Here is a 21321-nt window from a genome sequence, read left to right on the forward strand (position 1 = left end):
TCATAGTACTATATTCTGAGAGTGGACTTCAACAGATTGCCTATTCTTGATTCTTCAGAATTCAATAATATCTTCTACAAAAGTTGAAAATACGGCAGTGTCAAAGCCATTGAAATTATGTGCCACAAAACCAGCATTTGGCATCGCGGCAGATACTTTTTTTACTTTGTATCTTAGTTATTTAGTATGTCCACCAATTATATACAAGAAGCCATCTCCATGTTCACATCTGATAGGATAAATCTAAATAACTTCATGTTGTTGTTTAATGCAGCAGGCAGCTAAGTACAATGCAGCCTGTTTGATCCTTTAGTTTAAAGCCCTTATTCCTTGTCCTATCAATACAAGTCCTTGTTGAAAAGCATGCTGGTCAGAAAATCTTGTTCCAATTCCATAATTTCCCCTTTCTAATAACTCAGGCGTTTGTATTTTCACATGACTGTTCTTTTTTAAAAGCATTTAAAATCCAATATGAACTTCAATTTGACACAGTGATCATGATTCAAAAGATCAGATTTCCATTTTGACCTTGGGCAAGCCATAAATTTTCTTAATCTCAATGTCTCATCTGTAAAGCATGTACAAAGTTGTACCCTACTTCAGTAGAAAGTGAGAAAACAGCCTATTATACTTTGTAAGTCAAGCATCACAGAAAAGTCTGTATTTACAAGTAGACTAGTTATGTACAGAAATTGTTCTATATGCATTCTCAGTTCTTTAAGGTATTTCTTCAACTTTATGCCAGTGTTATAGTTTTTCTATAGTCAAGTTCACTAGTGGAAAAGAATTGCCTCATGGGGAATTCTGGCAGCAAATAAACAAAAAGTGTTCTATTGCAACAAGAAATTTCATCTATATTATAGGCTATGTATAAGGAGATATTATGAAAAGAAAGAGTATTCAATGCACTGTGGAAAAATAATGTCGGAAAGGACAAAATAGACAAAACATTCAGATCTCTTTTCTTCACATTTATAGAGACATTTTCTGTTTTAAAGACTTTTTTTTTTTTTTTTTTTTTTTTTTTTAAAGTTATTTATTTGAAAGCCCTATGTCCTGGTTTATATTAGTGTTCCATATCACAACATCATGCAACAGACTGTTTGGTGCAGAGGCAATGTGCACTGTGGAGCTGTACTTCTTGATTTTTTATCAGTCTCATATGAGTTCTTACTGTCCAAAAGGACGATACATTAGAAGTACTACATTTCCCATGAGTCTCCACATCATCTCTAATTCTGGGTAATAGGCTTCTGAGTTCTGTCAGTACAGGGAGCAGCATGGTCGTAGCCTTCCTCTCTCTCCCATTTGAGTTATTAATTTTAACTATTTTTCTTATTGCTATCTTACATTCTTTTAATCTGTAGTAAATTTGTTATATTTCCTTATCTTATATGGGTCACTTTTCTTTCCTCCTCCCAGAAAGGGGATAAAGGGGACTCCTTGCCCTATTACACTTGAAACTAGGGCACCCTAACATTAGAATGTAAAAAAATTTACAACTCATGGAATCTCACAGTTTCAGATATTTTTTTCTACTTTTCTTGTAATCTATTTGATTATAATTATTTTTATATGAAAACCTTTTTTTTTTTTCCTTTTTTTTTTTTTTTCAAAATTAGTGGAATATGAACCATTTCTGGGCTGCACAATTCTAAGAAAAATTGCAGGGATGGTATTGTGTTCTAGTACAGTAACAATTACCAACCAGCCATTCCAACTGGAAAAGATACCTTTTCATTTCATCTTTCCGTTTTACAACTAATAAAATGTAATTACCAAAAAATGACTTCATTTCAATAGCTTCAAAAGCTACTACTTGAGTATTGATTGTTCTAGAAGTATTCCAGATGTCTAATTCTCTCAGCTGACAAAATTACTGTATCAGCTGCAAACTGCAAAATGTGGAAGCACCAGTAAGCCTACTACCCTTCTTCAATTTTTGATTACTGCAGCTGTTATCAAAGCTACAACAAAGTGACTCATCAAGGCAGCAAAACTACACAGAGAATATGAGAAATATTGTAGTAAATAAATATAGATTAAATAAGTAAGGAGAGAACTTTCACTAGTTTTATAGGTTTTAGACTGTATCATGCGGCAACAAGCGTAGGGGCCCACAGTGAGAAGACATAGTATTAATGAGAAGATAACTTGGAAAAGTAATTGAATAAAAAGGATAATGAATACAGAAGTGTTTCCTTGTTTTAACTGTGTTTAAACTGATAAACATTTTATTTTGTGTTCCATCTTGCTAACATCAGTAGTAGCATCCAGTATATTTAGCTATTACTGGAAAGGATTCAGCTCTACAGATACTTCTACACTGCAATATGAAGATGATCAGACAAAGTTCTTATTAAGATATGTCAGTGTAGGGGATCTGTTAGGGATCTGTTGAACTGGTGATTGTACAACTGGTGAAGGAGTGTGGCTGGCCTAGGGAGCACAGGCAAATTGTTTGCATCTGTCCTCCCCATGTGACCAGAAGGCATGGACCGAGAGTGGAGCCATACTGGGCTCATATAAGGGCCAGCCACTGAAAGGAAAGCGTCTCTTGGATTGAGGCTGCTTTCTGAGGAGGAGTGCTGTGTAGTCAGAAGGCCCCTTCATCAGTTAGGTGAATTCAATTCTTCTTCCTGTGTATGATTATCAGCCTATCTGTGAATACTTTCCCTGGTACTGCCGAGAACCTGTCAGAAGTAATTTTGCTTATTTATGACAGAAAAGTCAATAATAAAATAAATCCCTCATGGTTTCTTATTTCAGCTTCCTATCTTCCTTATGAAAGTCCCAGAAGACTCAGTCCTAAAGCTATATATAAAGTTAATTACCATTAACTGTAAATTCTGAGTGTGTAGATCACAACAGAAAGTTCATCCTCAAGTACAAAATATCGTGATTTGTCCCTCCATTGAAAAATCCCTGTTTTACCCAAAACTTAAATTGGAGTATCTGGAAATAATATTTCCTTTCTGTCTCTGTCCCATGCAAAGAATGAAAGGAAACTGGCAGAAGAACTGAATGCAGGTAGTTGATATTATTTTCCCCTTTAATTTGTTTTCTATGATGATCTTTTTGGAGTGTTGAGATGTAAAAGAACTTGCAAACTATACAATTTCACAGTTTCAGATTTTCTTCTTGCAAGCCTGTGCAAATGCACAGTGGTATGTGGTGTCTTCTAGATTTTCTCTCTTAAATATGTTTTATGTTAATAAAAATGTTCAAATAGGCCCTTGGAAATTGTGATAGAAACAATCTCCAACGTCTGGACAGGTGCTTCATTTGTGATCTTGAAAAATCTGCTTTTGTGAAGCTCTATGAATAAATATTTCAATAATCCACAAAGTAAACTTCATGAAAGTCTACCCTGGAGTATCTTTTAGCAGAGTTTGTAGTCCTAGAGTATTTTGAAACTGATTCTCTCATACCATGAGCAAATGCTTCACTGCCTAGGGTATGGAATAAGACAGAAAATATTTACTTCTTTATATATGTAGCATTTTCTTTTTCCCCATGGTTATGGTTGTCTTACCCTTACCAATTTTCTTCAGTATATCATAATTCTTAAACTATGTTGTTTCCTTTAAGTTCTGAGGAAAGAAAAAATGTAGTTTTTATTTCTAATAATACTTTCTCAGTGAGTTCAATGAAGAGATGAAATTTCCCAGCTAGTGCTAGAGGAAATTCAGTTTTGTTATGATAAATGAAAGTGGATGAATTCACGTATTTAATGTAGGTAAACCCCAGAGTATATGATTTCTGCTTACCTCAGCTAATTTACTGAATGTCTCCATTTAGCATTAAACAAAATCATTGGGACAGGGAAATAATGAGTCACATTTTTCTATGTATTTCCTCATTCCATTTCATACACATCTGGGTATACACCAACATCAGCTGAAGGATTGTACTGTACTTTGCTTTTATTATTGACAAATATCTTGAAAATACTGAGCATTGAAATCCCTGAGAGTAGGAGAACACTAATAGCCAAAGAACAACTTACATGTTTGCAATACAAAAGAGGGATATATTGATTTTTGAGAGTTGACCCAAATTAATAGTGCCAGCAAATAAGGAGACACCATCAATTTTTTGTTCAGCTTTAGAAATACTGGTGTTATGAAAAACAGAGTTGCCTAAATAGGGTGAAAGAAAATGCACACATGCAGAAAACTGCACAATCAAGCATTAGCAACTATGAAGTGCTGCAGCTGTATAATTGTTTAAAATAATCCTATTTTAGTAAAACAGGATAAAATAGGAGGAAGAAATAAAATCAACTAATTAACTGGGAATCTTTCTGTAAGGAAAAAAGTGTGTATGTATTATTTTTGGCATAGTACATAGCAAGATGAAAAAAAACTAATCTGCAAATCTGACATTAGTTTTGACATCAGTATAAATGCCAGCTTAGAAGTACCAACCTTTCAATGGTACTCAAAGGGATATGTGAACGCCTTCCAGTCATGTTTTTAAAAATCCAGTGTTTAGCTGGATGAGTCAAAAAAGGGTTTTCAGATCGGCTAGATACCTGCATGTTCTGCATGTTATTACCACTCCAAGCCTTTACTTTCTATACATTTCCTATTTCTAAACATCCCGTCTCTTCATATATGAAGCTTGGTCATACATGAAGTTTGAAATTCTATGTTCATAGCAAAACATCCCAGTACACAAGCCCATTCAGTGCCATACCTCAGCATAAACTTTGGATTTCATGTGCCATCTAAAAGATGAGGTTAAGGAATTTGGTCTTTGAAAATCTCAGTAATAGCCCTTCCACCAGAAGTGAAGTTTCTCGCCAGTCATGCTTTTTAGGAGCTATCCCCAAAAGTGGGAAGTTCCCCATTTCTATCTTTACATTTTAATTTGTTGATGTTATGGATGGCTCTGCAAAAGAAAATGCAATACAGTTTAACATTCTGTGATATAAAGTCTGCACTTAAATAGGAGTAGAAAAAAAACCAGAAGTTATCGCCTTCTATTATAGTGTAACCAATGTCCAAGGCAAGAAGATATAAAATCAAAATGGAAATTTTTAAAAATTATTATTTTCATCATAAAACTTTGATTCAGCAGGCAGCAAGATGATTTTAACTGATGTATGCTTTCTCCTTCTTTGCATTACATCTGAATTATATTGATGAGATGTTTTGGAATATCTGTTTCAGAAAAATAAGAAGGATATTAATTTCTTGAAATATCTCTGGTAAATAAAAGTATGTATTAACCTTCCACTGACATATGAAATGCTTCATAAGACAGTATGGAATCTGACTGAAGAGTACAGGTTTGCATTTTGGAAAAAGGTACTTTTGTATTTTAGTCACTCGAATCAGGTATAGATCTAACTGTAAATCTGTGAAATATAAGTGTAACTTCAACATCCACAGGTAACTACAATAAATTCGAAAACATTCTACTGTTTGCTTTAATAAAAAGACTAATAATGGCAGTAAACAAAAGTGCATTCTTTTAATACATAAAAAATTTATTACGTGAACTTACAGTTTGACACAAGCCATATGTCTTAACAAGTATTTCTATTCTATAATACAGTGTGTGTAAGGCAGTGTAATGCCTTCCTACCCCTCTGTGACTTGCTATATGGTTCTTCAGACATCCATTCTGCAAAACATATAGATTAGTAGAGTATGAGAAACCCTTAAATATGTCTGGAAAACAAAACAAAACAAAACAAAACAAAACAAAACAAACAAACATGCTTTATTACGAAAAAAATGCTGGAATTGAAAAGATCAAAGAAAATGGGAATAAATACTAAAATAACTATATTGTCTAAATATTAGTGGGGAAATATGTAGAAAATTTTTTCCAACATATTTTTGAGATAAGAATAACTCTAGTTATCCAGAGCGTAAACAATGAATGTGATTGGAAAACTAACCTTTACAAAAAGTTACCTAGCTTCTTGCTTCCACAATACTACTCTTCCAAGGCTGAGATTTCCCAAACACTTTTCTGGAATGACATGAAAGAAACACCTTATCTGACATTTGTCATCATTGAAAAATTATATCCTACTCCAAAAATCAGTCAGACAAATCTGTCAAGATCATTTGAATATCTTTTGTCTTTATTTGTTTTATTTTTTTTCAGCCCAAATAAGAACTATGTTTGAAAAAAAAACATAGTGAATCCATAATAAGTCAGTGATGGAAGTGCAACTATTGGTTCCTAGTTCTGATGTCTGGAAATCTTTGAGTTTACATTAGAAAAAAAAAAATCTTTCTTGTCAAAGCTGCTCTCTAACCACTCGTATTCACACATGACCACATACACAACTATAATCATGGTTTTGTTCTTATATCCTTTATTATCAGGATATTTTAATAAACATATAATGAGCTAGTGAAATGGAAGTTAAGCATAATTTCATGTGAAGAATCACATTTGAGGGAGCAGTTAGTGTGTCAGCGATTCATTTTTCTTTATAAATGAACATTTTATGTCATTTCTTGTGACAGACAATGGGTATAAGTCATACATCAACAGACAAAAATACGTTATGAGTAGCTATTTAAAAGTGAGTAAAAGGCTTATGCTCAGAAAGATGAACAAATGTCTAGGGGTTGTTAAAGCACAGGAACCAATATGCCTTTTTCCTTATTCAACCACGAAACTGACAAACCTGCGTGTTTTGAAATTCAGATTTAACTTACTTTCTTCACATAAAAGATGTATACCATTTAGTTAAGCATGTTTGAACTTGCTAATTGTTTTTTCTGCACAACTTCTTACTTTCCTACTTACTTCTTACTGCACAGTAACTATCTCATAAGCATTTATTTTAGCCCTTATTCTTGTGCGTAAATTTTTCTTTTCCTGATTTTTCTAAATTAATATTCTCTACACTTTCTACATAACTGAAACATCTTAAAGATTTCTAAGACAGTGAATTATGTTTTTTCAGTTCTCTTAAGAAAGACAGTCCTACAGCTACAACCTAGACTTTAATGATATTTTCACAGAATCATAGAATAGTGGCAAAGGACTTCTCTAGTCCAGCTCCCCTGCTCGAAGCAGGGCCAGCTCAGGATTGTGTCCACTTGGGTTTTAACCATCTCTAAGGATGGATACCCCTCAACAACTCCTTGAAACCTGTTCCATCATGCAACTACTCTCACAGTTGGTCAAAACAAAACATTAATTTATTATTATTTTTTTTATGGTGTTGTTGTGTTATATTCATGCAAAATTTTCGGTGTTTCAATTTGTGCCCTTTAATTCCTTCTTTGTCACTGGGCACCATTACAACCTAATCTCCAATTCATGCCACAATTAGGTCCAACAGAGCAAGAGGAAAATAAGGATGAAAGGTCTATTAGCATGTTCTGCCAGGAAAAAATAGAAAGACTCAGATTACTTAACCTAAAGTAGAAAAGACTACAGATGAGAGACAACTGCAAGATTGTCTTTGTGATGCAAGAACTCAATCGTTCTTTGTGACGGTGGCAGGCAGAATTGGAGAAAACACATTGCTGTAAGGAAGATAAAGATTCAAAGTAAGGAAAAATGTGCCCTTTGAAAAAGTAGGGGAGCATGTGAATTTCAATCTCCAAAACTAGAAAAAGACAGATATATATTAGGGATGACATAAATATGCATTTTCTGTTGATCATACAATAAATGACCTCTCAAGATCCATGCAGTTCTATGAGTCTATAATATTAGAACTGCATAAATAAGCATTTACAAATTATACATGGTTTTATATTGTTGATGTTTCTGAAATTATTTTTAAATCAGTAAATGTTAACTTCCCTCTTGACAAGAATGCAATACATGTTTTAAGCAATGAAAAGGCAAAAATTAATGTTGATTAGAGTGAGAAGCAAAACTGCATAAAATTCTAGATAGTAATTTATATTATGTTTTTATTCTTAAAAGGTGAACTAGAATTACATTACTCCTGAGGAAGATATTAATAACTGGAATCAGTTGTTTCTTACAGAATTAAAACAGCGCTTCTGTGATGCTTATGTTGAGTCAGTATTTTGGGCTTCCTTAATCTATTTCTTCCTAGATCTATGATTTATGACATCTGAGCACTGACCTTTAAATTTCTGCCCTAACAAGCAAGCTTATTTGTACTTCTTGGTAATAAAAAAAATATGGCCTCCAGGCCAGTTATTAGCTGGCCTTAAGTATTAGCCTCTTTAAGCATGCTTCGCAGTCTCACACAAAATCTTCCAGAATTTGTGACAAGCAAACCTGTTTTAGGAGACCAGAAACTAGTTAGAACTCAAAGCTGACTGATACTGCAAAGTGCCCCTTATTTTGCTCCTGTAAAGGCAGCAGAAAACTGCCCTTCTATATTAAACTGGATTCTGAAATGTGAAACAGCAAAGAAAAGCAGGTTTTTTTTCCTAACATGAATATCAAATGAGGATTTCTATTGATCCTAAGTTAAACACCACACATGTAAATTGTCTTCTACTCACAAACAGTAAATGTCAAATTTTCACTTCTTTTGTTTTGAGAAATGTGGCATTAAAGAAGGCCTTAATTTAGACTAAATTTGATATAGAGTTTGGACTTAAAATTGGACATTGGACCAGGAGGTTTTTAAAAAACTCTATGTAGATACAAATGAAAAGTGTATATACATGTACATTTTACTAGAAAAGAATATGAATACTTCCCCTTTAGAGGAAACTGGTTTGTACTAACTTTAGAGAACTGGTTGTACTAACATCAGATGACAGTCATTCGATTAAAAGTATATCTCTAAAGTATTATAAAATTCTATTCTGATTTCAGTTACTGGAATAGTTCTGAGAGAAATCTGACTTGTATCATCATGTTATTACCAAATGTTCACTTGTGCTCTTGATTTAGAGAGGGAAAGGCTTAGTCCAGTGAGGTACAATTCAAATAAATGGGCAATTCAGAATCATAGACATGAAATCTCAAAGAGCACCGTAGCATGTAGAAAGAACTTTGGTATTAAGAAGATTTGTAACTTTAGAAAGTGAATATTTCTTCAGATATTTCCAAATCCAAGGACATAATAAAATCAGTCATAATGATACCATGAGCGGATGTTTTCTACAACACTTGATAAAAGAAAGATTGCTGTAGGAGTTTTCAGTTATGTAAATCTGTACTACACCATCAGGGACAGGTAAGAAGCTTGTAAATATGTGCATTCCAGAAAAGTCAGTGAAACACTGCTCAGACTGACAATGAATTAGCAAGCTCATATGACTCTGGTTTCAGTTTCCCACAAGCTCAGTCAAACATGCAATATGTGTACAGTGCAGCAAGATCTTTAGAAAACAAATTATCTATCTCAACATTCAAAAATCACTTTCCTGAAAGGTAAAAAATAGATAAAAGTACTTAAAAATATAAAATAGAGGGTTTAAGGAAAAAAAAAATAGATTCCGCCAATGGCTAATTAAAATGATAGAGGCATTCATCTGACTCACTAGTTAGTCACAGTACTCTAAGTAGTAAAAATAGTGTCTCATTAGTCTTCTAAACATTTATTCCTTATTCTACATAAAATTGATACTTAATCACTTTCCTGGTGTACAGCAAGCACGTATTACACAGGGAAAAGTTGGAGAACGGAAAGCTTATAAAATCTGTCAGTCTCTCCTACAAGTTAGGAATGATTCATTATAATGGGCCATACGCGGCAGGGTGACTCTGAATGGAAGCTTGTAATTAACTTTGCTTCATGTTTTATTGATAGCATTTGCTGTTTTCTGAGATCTGATCATACATCCTGACTAATTTGCAAACCTATGGATCACGCTGTGCTTGGATAGCCTGGCATTGGGGGGTGTATATGAAGCTAAATAGATTGTAAAGAAAGTGTATCACATCCCCTATGATTTCTATACAAATTTAGATTCTGCCTTTTTCATCATCTGTTTGATGCTGTTCTGATCTCAAAGCGCACTTTAGATTTAATATGAAACACAAAAGTTCATTTCTTCTGTATCCAACCAAGATCAGTCATAGTCACCTGATAGAGAATAGGAAAAAAGTACTTAGTTTCCTTTAGTTGCAAATAAATATATATGTCCTTTGAAATACTATAGATCTTACACTTCAAATCTGGAGTTGTGGAAGCTTTGCGATTATAAACTTGAGCAGAGATGAATGGATGTGGATGAGCCTTCTGTTACTCTGGATGCAAATCACCCACAAATTAGGTAAAATATGTAGGCTTTTTGTAATATGGGTAATTTGGCAAAGTTAAAAACAAATTTGCAAAATCCCTAAAAGACCATGGATTATTTAGGAACAGATGGTGTGAAAGGCATTTGAAATCCCTCCTGTAGACTATGTTCTACTTCATATGAAAAGAAGCTCATGGAGCAGAGTCTACCTCCAAATGGCTTTGACCCTGGTCTTCACATCTGCTATCACTTTCCTGATCAACTAATTTTTCAGTTTCATTTTCAGTATGAAACAACGGCAGTGGGATTTATTCTCAAAACTTAGAAAATGGGATGTTCTAAAAATGTAGCTTAATTCTCTTCAAATAAACTGGATTTGATTTTACTATCAGCAAGGAAGTGTGCTTATGATACTTTTAAACTCTAGTTCTGACCATGACTATTTTTTTCGCAAGTGAAGGAATTTTAGTATGATTTTAACAGCATTTCAAAATGATTGTAACATTTTCTGCTGTGAAATTATACTTCCAAACTCTAATCAGTATTTCTACATCATATCTTTATGTGGCTTTTGATGAGATCCATCAAGATTCAGTGAGAATCACAGGCTTCACTGGAAAATCACATTTTTTTTTCCCTTTGTCTTTCTTTTTTTGATTCCTGTGGTACATCCTCTTCATGTTTCTAAAGCTCAATAAAACCTTTTAAGCCTCAGCTACAAAACCTCAGCTTGAGGAGAATCCTCAGAGTCATGTGATGAATTAATTAAATATTAATCGAATGTCACAATTCAATTACATAATTAAAGGCTGCATTGAAGACAAACGGGAAAGAAATTAGAAATTCAGAATCACAAATACTCCTGAATTCTGTAACTATAGAGTGCTCAAGCTTGCAAAAAATCTGTTCCTTGAACACTATTTTTCTGCCTGTGCACTTATTCAATCTTGACTTATAACAGAAGTAAAGGCTGTGTCATGGCCAAATCTAAAATTCTTGTGGTGATTTCTAATTAAAACCTAACTGAGAAAACAAGTAGTGAGGAATGGGAAGCCTTTTGTAAGAAACACACCTTACCTTTTGTTTTTTCTTTTGTTTTAGTGACAAACGAAATATGAAAATGTGGGCTGAAACACAATTCTGCATACTGGCAAGCAGAGGCATTTAAAAATGTGTGACTGGTTTAAAAACTCGGGGAATGGTTTAATGATCATGAAGGTTATAGAAAGAATTACGTTTTTGTCCTTTGTCTTCTAGTTCCAATTTTAATAGTATATTTAATTTGCATTTCCAAGCAGTATATTGCCAAAATGACAGGTAGATTTTGATGTAAACTTCTGATTGCAGGATGTGTTTGCCACAAAACACTGAAAATGTGATTCTTGCAATGAAATCCCCAGATGGGAAGCATTTCTGCAGTTTCATACCGGTTCCAAATCATTTTTCTTGAGGTAGTACAATCATTAGGGAATTTCTCCTCTACTCTTTTCAATAAACACTTTCTTAGTTTGACAATCTAAACTGTCTACAGTGACTTTTAATAGCTATCTATCAATAGCTTGTCTTTTCAAGCAACTTAAAAGTCACATAGGCATATATGTCACTCAGTTTGTATTGCAAATGAGTCTACAATGAGCTATAAAGCACTGAAATTTTTCTATGACACAAAATATCTAGCACAGTAAGGTCCCAGTCTAGCTTGACTAAACTATAAACTTCATGGAAGAATGATGCATTGAATCATGGTAAGATGGTGGTCCTTTTGTAATTTTACTTACCTGAAAAAAGAGCAACCAAAACCAACAAAGACAATGCAAGTTTGTTTCCACAAAGAAAAAAATAAAAATCAAAGTGAGTTCCAATTTGGGCAGTGAAAGGTTTTGTTTGTTTTTATTTGCCTGCTTCTTGATTTTTTTGTTGAAAAAATGTTTCAAACCAGTCTAGCTCCTGAACTCTTCAAAAGCCAGCTATGAACATATACACATCTTTTGAGTTTAGCTTCATTTTAAGAAGTGAGAACACGTCAGGGAGAGCAGTTACTAGCGTTGATCTCTCCTATGCATCCCTTAAAATGCAAGTAACCTTTCAAAACACATCTGTACACAGCTTTTTCAGCCTTCAGATAACTCCTGCATCCCACGCAGAATTACTTTGATATCAGTCAGTTTTATAGCTTTTTCTATCCCTTCTCCAATCCCACAGCTGTTTCTGTTATACACAGAAGAAATGAGGGAAATGTTACAATCCATTCTAGTGCTACTCAATTGATGCACTGGATAATTAGTGCATGAATCATTCTCTGAGGGCAATATAAAATTACTGCAGATGTTCAGATGATATCTTGAGATCCCATCCAAACCTCAAATGGTTTTAAAATTGCGTAGGTAACATCTTTTTTTTTTTCATAGTTATTAGTCCCCTCCTTGAGAAAACTGAGGTCTCTAAATTAAAGAAATGTGGTGTATAACATGCTATTTTTGCTACCATCAGCGAAAAGGTTTTCTTCTATGAGGTTTTGTCAAATAAAAAGCTTAGTAGGCCTCTAATGGCCATGACCTGTGGCAACCTTGTTTTACTGTTTAACTGAATTATTTCCTTTCCTAAAACTCCAAGTGAGCCACTGAGAATGCTAGGTCAGCATATATAGTAAACAAATCACCAATCACCCAACAACTACGGTACCATCTGCCTTCAGAATGAAAGATCTCTTCCCGAGCTTGAACTTTTGGACCTTGGATTTGACCCTGTCTGAGTTCTTGTTATGTTAACAAATGATTTTGATGATAAAACTGTGAATCTACATATGGGACTACTGAGGGAAACACATCAGTAACGAATTACTTAAATAAGTCAGGTTGTTTGACCCAACCCTATCAACTCTCTTAATGCATTTCCTTCTCACCCTTCTGTATTGTCACTGCAGTTTAATTTCTCCCCAGTCTTCCATGAATTCATTTATACAGATTGCATCAGTGCTTTTGGCAATTAATCCCACATTTTTTGCCTTCTTTGCATGAAATAGCTCTGCTGGAATTCCTGTTTACTTCCAATTTCAGTTTGTTTCCACTGGTTTTTCAAACAGCAGGTTACAGTTAATTAAAATTAATCTGAAAATAGAAATAAAATGGTATAGGAAATGTCTGTAACTTGATACATTATTTTTTTCTTTACCAATGTTCTCAAACTGCATATTATTAATACAGTTGAACAAATAATTACCCTAAATCTCATATTCAGGTAATTACAAAAATAAAATGAACATCTGTTATTACAAGTGCATGATGCCAAGCCATAATATGAAGTCTAGGGGTTAACACAGGCAAATTGGACACAGTACATAAACTCAAAATAAATTATTGTATGGTAGTGTAATTACATTCCAACCATTATGTTAATTATAATATATATCAATTCAATAATTAAAGAAAACAAGCTCTTCCTCTGGTTTTCTATTCATATTCTTCTGAGTACTGATTTATTCTATGTCAGCTGGGATGGCACTGAACCATAAATCTGACAGCAGTGCACGGTGATATCATTTTTAATATGTAAAAGAAAGCTTAGTCTACACTCTAGATTTGAAAGAACTATTTTGTTAATTAATCTAGGTCAAAAGTAAACAAGATAGAGCTAAACAGGGCATAGAAATTCCACTTGCTGATTGTCCAAATAATTATATTAAACATGTATTACCTTAGAGATACTGATCTAAATTATTTCTTTAAAATGTCTTCATGGCAAAATTAAATTAGAATGAGAATATTCTCTAAGTACAGGCTATATTAGCAGAGAACAGAGAACCTAATCACAAAAGTATGTGGTTGAAGATACTTTATGATACGTTATCTTCCTTCAGTAAAAAATGTGATATTTCCAACATCTCCCGGACACAGGTTTTTAAGAAAACTTTAGATACTGACACGCAGGCAACATAATCTGACACATCTATACAGTGAGTTTGAAGATGTTTACACACACTTAGGAGAGAAAATCAAACAAAGCATTAAAAAAAAAACAACTCTTGGCTGTGAGGTGGGTTTCTGAGTTTTTTGTTGGTTTGTTTGTTTATTACTCCTGTTACATGATGATAATGGTGTTTAGTAACCTATAAAGTGTTTTACTGTATATCAAAGGTCTACAAAGCAAAAAGTTATTCTGATTGCAGCCACTGGTGGCCAGTGTGGAATTCATGTACTAGATGTGTTCTCACAAAGCTCTTCTGAGAGCTCTTTCCCGTTGATTTCTCTGCTAAGGGACATGGACATGTACCAAACCCTGGCCTGAGGTTAAGCTGACTGAAGAGAATAGAAGAAACAACTGTGAATAAAAGCTGAATATAACAAATAACAAAGCAAGAATGTGACAGAAGTTGCAGACCAAGCCATGAAGAATCAAGCATTACAGATGATTAAGGGACAGGAGGTATTTCACAGATAACTAACAGGCAGCACTGGAGATTTCAGGCAGTGGAGTCTTATAGTACTAGAAGTACTGTTGAGAAAACTCACAGTATATACTATGGCATACAGCTGCAAATAAACCCAAACTACAGTTTCTGCTAACATAAAGAAAAGAACTTGTACCTCAGCAATGCCATTGGTTTTGATAATGCGTACCACATTAATCAGTGGAGGTGCAGGGGGTGGTATGAACAATATTCAGCTTGCCATAGATAAATGGATATTTGTAGCAGGACTGGGATTGCATGGGTCAAGATGTGGCAAAGCTGAATAGAGCATCAAAATCAAACTAAACTGCTTTGAAATTGTCCATGCCCAAAATCTAAAAAAGTTTACCTCTGATGGCTCCAGGAGTACTCTCTCTGTATTGTTTGAATGGCTTATGCGTGCTAAGACAGATGTGTTTCACAAGGCAAGTACTATTCATAATGGTAATGAATTCAGTTATTTGGGGCAAGAGGAAATGAATAAAGTGTAGTGTGGAGAAGTGACATTCCAGTTCCCCTGCTGCCTTGGACAGTGCTAACAGAACTGTAGCACAGATAGGCCAAATACCTGACTTCGTTTTACATGCATGGTGTGTTTCACCTTGATTGTCTTCCAGTACTAAACATAAGAGATTTTTCAGTTTTACTGCAAAACTCTGTATGTGTAGTATGTTATGCTTCTTAACCTACCTGCTACATCAAGCAGGTAGTAAAGGAATCTTCTTGAATTTAATCTCATTTTATTTATTTGTAAGCTAGATGACCTAATCATTAATATAGCAAGAAGCAGAAGAACATTAGATTTTATACATACTGTGTATCCATTTTGTAATATGTAACTAAATTGTAGACTGCATTTGTTTTATGTCAGCCACAGGAAAAGTCTTTAGCAGTGAAGATGCACCCGGGGTGAGAGAGAATCAAATCAAAGAATATTTAAGCAAAACATAGGCCCTGGTGGTATGCACCCACAAATGCTGAGTATCAATCATGATAGCTAGAAGCATTCAGAGACTGCAGGGAAGCAAATGTCTCTCCTAGTCAGGAGTCAGGAGAAGATGACCTTGCAGTGGGAATTTCATCAATGTCTACAACTACCTGAAGGGAGAGTGCAAGAAGGACAGAGCCTTTTTCAGAGGTGCCAAGTTGCAGGACAAGGGGCAATGAACAAAAACTGAAGGTTTCTTCTGAACATAAAGAAGCACTTTTTAAACTGTGTGTGTAACTGGGCAATGGTACAGGTTGCACAGAGAGGTTGTTGACTCTCTTTCTCGGAGATCTTCAAAAGCCACCTGGACATGGTCCTCAGCAACCTACTCCATGTGTTACCTGCTTACGCAGAGAATTGGATGAGATGGACCCAGATGTCTTCCTGCCAACTGTCTTTCAAGAGTAGAAGAAACATGAGCTGAAGACCATATGCATTATTCTGGTAACTTGCAGCCTGCTTCTTGCAGTCCTTCCCCTTATATGAATTCATAACATGGCCCAGTCACTGTGGGACAAAACGTTAATCCAGAAAAATTTTATATATGTCTCTATAGGTTATCTTGCCAGAAAGGTTAGAAACACTGATTCACTTCTTAACTTAAGAGAGAATTTCATGTGCAATAGCATTGAAAGTTTCACTAAAGCTATAACATTATTTGCTTATTCCTTTTGTCCTATAACATGCTAGGTTAGTCAAAGACACAATCGTATTTGACTGACAGGATTTGTTTTGAAATAAGTTCTTTCTCAGTACATTATTAATATTTATATGAACTGTACTGAAAAAAAAATCTAACTCATTCATTAGTGACTCAGATTCATCTCCTACAGGCAGTAAAATACTGAAAATATATTTGCAACATTTGACGTTATTTTAAGAACCTTCACAAATAATTTCTTCAAACCTTTCTAATAAAAATGACATTCGGTTTGCCTAAATGACTGAAATATTTCTTAATTTACATCAGCAACTTTTTTACATAATGAAGGATATAACTGAGCAGTCAACAAAACACTCTAATTAGAATCTGTTTCAAATGATAAAGAATGTGAAGACATTCAAAATTCTTAATGATACTCAGATATTGAATGCTGCACACTATAAAAAAAAAATATGAAAAAGGAAATGTCTTTAAGTTACTCCTTTTCTGAATCTGGGTCACTGAATGTCCAAGATTACTGCATTTTCTTAGAAACTTTTTTTTACCTCATAAGCTCAAGTGTTCTGACAGCCACTATACTTTCACTAATCTGAATTAGCTGCACAAAAACTAAGAACTTCATCCATTTGCCTATCAGAAGTGTCTGCATCACTATTTTTCTTCTACTATCCTAGTATACTGCTTGGCCTCTGCTGATAGTCCAGGACTCTGAACTTCCATACACCTCCTATTATATGCCAGTCCTATATTTGACTAAGATATCTTAGTGCATGTCAAATAATACAAGTTCCTTATGTTTAGACTACCAAATGAAGTCTGAAGCATAACTTATTTTGCTGAATTATTTTATTCTTACTAAAATATAGATGGATTTAAATATATATTTAAGATTATATGGGGGAAAAAAATAATATTTTCTATTTGAGGAGGTTTCAATTCCAATTTCAGTTTTAACTTGAAGATATTTCCCTAACAGTGCAAGGTGGTTTCCAGGAAATTAAGCCTCTTTATCACTAACTGTGCATCACAATTCAGGATCACAATTCAACAAAAGCAATTGAATAAAGTGGCATTCAATTTCTTCACTTAAGGATGTATTTTTTGAATTTGCTCAGCTGAATGCAATTGTAGTGCCAGTCTTTGTTTGACAAGATAACACATATTACTTCGTAGTTCTATTACAACCTTACTATTTTCTTCTTGTCTGGTAGTACTGAAGACTTAGGACAAATATCATCATCAATCTTGTTCACGATCACGATCTCTTGAAAAGCATTAAACGCTTAGTGGTGACATAAAGAATACTGTTATTATTTGGAATTAAAAAAAATCTTTTTCCAATTAAGGAATCTAAAATATATGAAAACACTTCTTAACCCTCTCATATTTCAACGTGTACAAAAATACTGCAAAAAGGTGAATCAAAACATGTTGTCAGTGTGTCATTGTCAATAATAAAGATATTATACAAATAAAACCAAGTGGAACAAAAGAACAGCTTGTTTCCAAGAATATGGTACAGAATATGGCACATAATAGGAGTGAGATTTCATTCCTAAGATGCTTGATAACAGTTAATAACGAAGAAAGTCATATTTCAGTTTCTGTTGTAGAAAATGAAACAGAAGATTCAATAATATAACAAGGAAAGATCATTCAGCACTTGCTATAATAAATTTCCCTTCTGAATCAACCATTCTTTATTTTTTTTTAACACTCTGAAATACATCATATTAATGTTTTATTTATTTGATCACCGATTTCTTCAGAAAAAAGTATAAGATCAAACAACTACTGATCATTCCCCCAGTTGAAGAGATTAGGCTGCTTTATTTACACTGTCACTAGAGTTAGTTTTCAGTAAGTATCTAGACTTACATTCTTCAACAGAGTATTTCAGATGCCAGCTGAAAAATCTCTCCTAAATTAAATGTATAAGTACCTTTGAAGGTCTGCAGAGGAGTAATCACTCCACTTGTAGTTAGGTTGCAGTTAGCCCAAGAGCCTTTGGTGTTCTCTGAAGTTTATACTGGCTCTTTAGGAAACTAAAGTACTTATTTTTAGGGGTCCAGCTTACCCAGACTCAGTCCCAGACCAGGTTTTTCTTAGATGTGGCAGGAAAAGTAGTTTCTGACATTTTAATTATCTTGGAAAATAGTTGCTTTTTCAATTCACTCATACAACTTTCTTGAGCTTTTCCTTCTTTCTCTGAAAAGAGAAGGACATAAATTAGATAGCAGAAATTTATTATGTTGGTTTTCCACTCTTTGCATCATAATTACACAGACGTACCAATTATTACTAGTAATAACTTCACTACCAAATAGACAAATAATCTCTGCAGTTACTAAATAGAGTCAAAGTACATTATCTGACAAATCTTTAGCCTTTACTGTTAGGTCCTGGGTGTCAAGTTGGCTCTGATGTTGAAGAACTCTAAGCACTGACACTGGAAAACTGTATTCCTCCTGGACTGGTAGAAGATGACAAAGGATTCCATTTGCTCTCAGTAAGTTTGTCCTTGCTTCAGCTGGGATAGAGTTGATTTTCTTTCTTCTGTCTTTCATAGTCAGACCAGTCACCCTTGGGTTACTCAGTGCCCTAACCTGGAAGATAGAGACAGGGAGCAGAATATACCCCCCACAGTTCAGGGAAATAGTTAGTGACCTGCTGCTGCTACATGACTTGTGAAAAGGCCAGATGAGATACACCTGTGGGTATCGTGGGAGCTGAAGAATGTGATTGCCAAGCTCCCTTCTGTCTTTTTTCAGCAGTCCTGGTCAAATGGGGAGGTCCTAGATGACTGGAGACTTGCTAACATGACACCCATCTACAGGAAGGATCAGAAAAAGGATCCGGGGAAATACAGGACTTCCAGTCTGATCTTGGCATTAGGGAAGACCATGGAACAGATCATCTTGAGTGAGATCGCACTGCATGTGTGGGAGAACCAGAGGATCAGGCCCAGCCAGTATGTGTTCATTAAATGCATGACTGGTCCTGCTTGACCAACCTCGCCTCCTTCTGTGATAAAGTGACCATCCTGGAGGATGAGAGAAAGGGTGTTGATGTAGTTTACTTTTAATAAAGCCATTATCTTTATTAAAAGTAGCTTTATTAGTCTCCTACAGCATTCTTCTGGAGAAGCTGGCAGTCCGTGTCTTAGACAAGTGTAAAATTTTAAAACTATTCAGAGCAATGGCCTGTATAAAAGTGCTCAACGTTTCTCCCTGCAGCAGTCTCTTTCCACACAAACCACAGGAAATCAGAAGGTAATTAGTCCAGCAGACAAAGGTTAACATTTGTACATAATGAGCCCCATCATTTTGTTACTGATATTTGATTGGAGTTTGAATGGTCCACACTGTCCTGCACTAGATACACCAAATAACTTTGTCAAGGATTCAAGGTTGGGGGGAGGAGGGGGGAAATGTTTTCTAAAGAGAACAGTGTCAGATAGAAATGTATTGGCTTATTATTTTATGCAAATATAATTCTGAGATTCTGATCTTTTGAAGTTATGCCTATTCTTGGAAGACTCGGACTATTAGGCCTTCATGATGCAATCAAAAGTGACCGTATGAAAACACAATGTGCATGTTCTTTATGGGAGATTGCATTGTCTTTTCATGTCATGTTTTGTGTTGTTGTTTCGGGTAGTTTCGCTGATTTTTTTTCCCTTTGGATATTTTATCTAGTGTTAAATAAAAACAACTATGAAACACTCATTTTGCCTCAGGATCTCTATCACACATATATGTCCACTCTATTTTGGTTGGTTGGTTTTGTGTTGGTTTTTTGTTGTTGTTGTTGTTTGGCTGGTTGGTTGTTTTGGTTTGTGTTTTTTTTGGGGGGGGGTGGGGGGGGGAGGGAGAGGAGGAGGATGTGAGGGAAAAGATTGGGCTTTTTTTTGTTAATGTGCTCTATTCAAGCATTACCACTACTTTGCTTTTACAAATGATTTGTGTTATGAGAGATGTCATTAGAAAAGAGAGCAATATTTGATGTTAGCTGTGTCATTAAGTTCTATAGTGGAACATTAATTATTGATTTTTGCCTGAAAAGCATCAGAATGTTGTATTAGAGCTGCAATGAACTGTTCACCTTACACGCATTCAACAGACCTGTGACATTCAAAGGTGACAAGGTTTAGTTTTGCTACTACATTCAGTACACTCTAAAGGCTGCAACAGAATTGTAAACAGAGCCAAAGTTGCCCAATGGTTGTTTAACTCCAACATTTTTGTTGGACAGTATATTACTGAACTCATTCTCAGATATTTAGCCCCTATTCTTCCATTTTCTGCATTCCCTCCCTTTCTGCAAACCATGCTTTAAGTCATAAGGTTCTCATATACGGTATATTAGTCTTTTTAATTGAGTAGTTCTGGTATCTTGCAAGCATGAAACAGCCTTGAAGGTAAACGCATGGATTTGCAGACAAGTATCTCTCTCTCTGGTAGGTGTTCTATCACAAGCATATAGTGGTTTTATTTCTGTGATAGAAGATAGAAGACTACTCAAAATTTCACAGTGGGAGAAAGTACGGCCTCCTCCTGCTGCAGAGCCGAAAGCAAAGGCTCTCTCCTGAGTTTTGCAGGAATTTTGACGTTGCCTTCATTAATCTGAGCTACTGAAGAGTTACGGCCCTGCTGGTAAACTCTCCTGTGCGTTGTCATATCACATGATGCTACACAGCACAGTTATCAGTCCTTAGATACTATTATTCGTAATGCCTTATTTTTAGAATAGTGACTGACATGGTAGAACTAGAAAAATACTTTAGGTGGATATCTTTAATCACCTGTGACCAGAGCCAGTTTTGTTGAACTCCCCTTCCTTCACCCCATTCAGTCCAACAAAATGCTGACCAACTTTTCTCTTACAAAAAGTGCAGAATATTCAATTCTGTCTTACTGTGTTTGTGCTGACTTTGAGCACCTTTCCACTTCTGGCCATTCTTATACCTAACACACTACTGACTGTACTCTTCACATTCACAAAATAGTGTAGAAAGCTAATTTTTCAAACAAAACTTTTCTTACTGTAATTGCTTTTT

The 21321-nt window shown here is 34.8% G+C and overlaps 1 long non-coding RNA gene across 1 annotated transcript in view; it reads left to right on the top strand.

Moving 5' to 3' along the window:
• Nucleotides 1–19913, top strand: part of LOC125689027 (uncharacterized) — a 104784-nt gene extending 84871 nt beyond the window's left edge. Inside the window, exons 2-3 of the long non-coding RNA XR_007374999.1 lie at nt 18662–18771; nt 19034–19913. This is a non-coding gene — a long non-coding RNA (uncharacterized LOC125689027). The remainder of the gene's footprint in view (nt 1–18661; nt 18772–19033) is intronic.
• Nucleotides 19914–21321: the final 1408 nt, after the last annotated feature.

The sequence above is a fragment of the Lagopus muta genome, chromosome 2 (genome assembly GCF_023343835.1).
Source record: "Lagopus muta isolate bLagMut1 chromosome 2, bLagMut1 primary, whole genome shotgun sequence".
NCBI classification, from domain to species: domain Eukaryota; kingdom Metazoa; phylum Chordata; class Aves; order Galliformes; family Phasianidae; genus Lagopus; species Lagopus muta.